The 2,117-nt window shown below is 32.6% G+C and overlaps 1 long non-coding RNA gene across 1 annotated transcript; it reads left to right on the top strand.

Moving 5' to 3' along the window:
• The first annotated feature begins 564 nt into the window (after nucleotides 1–564).
• LOC138355109 (uncharacterized) lies at nucleotides 565–1,584 on the top strand. The gene is made up of 3 exons (XR_011223827.1): nucleotides 565–991; nucleotides 1,219–1,311; nucleotides 1,502–1,584. It is a non-coding gene; the product is annotated as an uncharacterized lncRNA (long non-coding RNA).
• The last annotated feature ends 533 nt before the right edge of the window (nucleotides 1,585–2,117 follow it).

Below are 2,117 nucleotides of genomic sequence, written 5' to 3'. Positions count from 1 at the left end.
TCAATCTAACTCGCAACATCATCATGGTAAATCACCATTCTGTGACTTGAACATAGACTTAATTGCAGCGTTTCCCATTGACTATATGCACCAGGTGTGCCTTGGTGTTATGAAGCGACTTCTTGTCACCTGGATACGGAAAAACACATTTAAATTATGTAGCCGCCAGATTTCTGAAATTAGTGCTAGATTGGTGAGCATAAAATATTTTGTGCCCAATATTTTTGCACGTAAACCACGAGGTTTGGAAGAAATTGACAGATGGAAGGCAACTGAATACAGACAGTTTCTTCTCTACACAGGAAAGCTTGTATTGAAAGGTATTCTACCCCAAGAGATGTATGATCATTTCCTTACTCTCAGTGTTGGTATAAGTTTTCTTGTTTCGCCCACATGTATGTCCTTAAAATACGGCAAATATGCTCATGACCTTTTGCTGAATTTTGTATCAAGGTGTGGTGATCTGTATGGGAAAGATTTTCTAGTCTACAATGTTCACAGTTTGATTCACCTAACAGCAGATGCTGAGGAACATGGTACTCTTGACAGTTGTTCAGCTTTTCCATTTGAAAATTATTTGCATCAGCTGAAAAAGATGGTCAGATCAAGTAAAAATCCAATTGTCCAAATTACAAAAAGAATAAAGGAGGCTGAAAATACCATGATTTATAAAACATCTCCAGATAATAAAATTTCTCATAAATTTCCTAACAATGTATATTCGTTACCTGGATATAATTGCTGTGAAGTGTTAAGGACTGTACACAGCCGAAGAAGTGAAGAAAATTTCTTCATTGTTAGGGTATATCCTTTTCAAAGCCCAATATTTACTAGTCCTTGTGATTCAAGAATATTTGGGGCCTTCAATGTTAATCCACGTAAGGACTTTTTAAAAAAAGTGTATAGGATTAACACATCAACCAGAGGAATGTTAATCAAGAAAACAGAAAGTACTTATATCTTCTTGTCAATACTACATGATTTATGACTAGTAAGTTTCTTGTGATTGTTTTTGATTCTTGTGCAAGCTGTAGGAATACTCTTTGCTTACATTGCAAACTTTTAACTTTAGTAAAAAGTATTGTTCACCATCATAACATATTAGAATTAAGGTTAACATTGTTGTTTAGTACTACTATATAAAATTAGTGACTGCTTATTTTCTTAGACACTGATAATGTGCTGCAGAAAATGTCCCTAATCAGTTTAAATTTGTAGATGGCTGAATCTGAAAATAAATACATCGTTGTGGAAGATGAAGAAGGAGAATTGTCAATCATCCATATCAAATGGATGTTTAGTGCATCTGATGTAAGTCAATATATATATATATTGTTTATTTGCAAAATTAAAACATTAGTATTTAAAATATGTGTATATGATATATGTTGATAGATTTAGAGATATATATGTATATAATATATGAAATACAGTGGGGCCTCGATTTATGAGACATACATTTACATATACATATATTTACAAATATATGTCCCCTTTCCAGGGATCAAACGTGGGCTATTGGCCACGTGAAAACCAATCATCGAAAGCCAAAAGAGGAGAAATACCAGACCCATCAAAATGGAGACGTTTCAACATCAGGAAGATTTATTCCATTGATAGTAATTAAATACAAGCATTGATTCATATGGTTAAATCAAAAATTTCTCAATGTTTTGATGTTATACAAAGTTTCGTAATAATGAATTATATATACTCTAATTTTTATTATAGGTACTTGGGAACTTGCCCTAAAACACCTTAAAAAGGCAGAAGAAACGTCAAATATGGAAAGTGACACAGACACAAGTTATCACCATAGGGCAGCAAAATACAGAAGAATACCAAATGATGTGGATGGAGGTATGTAGGAATGAATGTTTAGAGTTATTCAAAATAATTGTTAAAAAAATGAAACATGATTGGCTTAATGGAACAAATAATCTTATTTACTAGGTAATATATTTTGCTACGTAATATATTAAAATATATATATAGATATATGTTAATAGCTTTTCTGAATGCATTAAACGTTTTTGTTTCAGACAGTGAAGATTCACCACCAAGAAAAGTAACTGTTTCCATGCCCCGAAAGACTGCCGAGTGTAAGCTGACTCTAG

Source organism: Procambarus clarkii, chromosome 66 (assembly GCF_040958095.1).
Source record: "Procambarus clarkii isolate CNS0578487 chromosome 66, FALCON_Pclarkii_2.0, whole genome shotgun sequence".
Lineage (NCBI taxonomy): Eukaryota > Metazoa > Arthropoda > Malacostraca > Decapoda > Cambaridae > Procambarus > Procambarus clarkii.
This window is presented reverse-complemented; position numbering and strand designations above follow the sequence as displayed.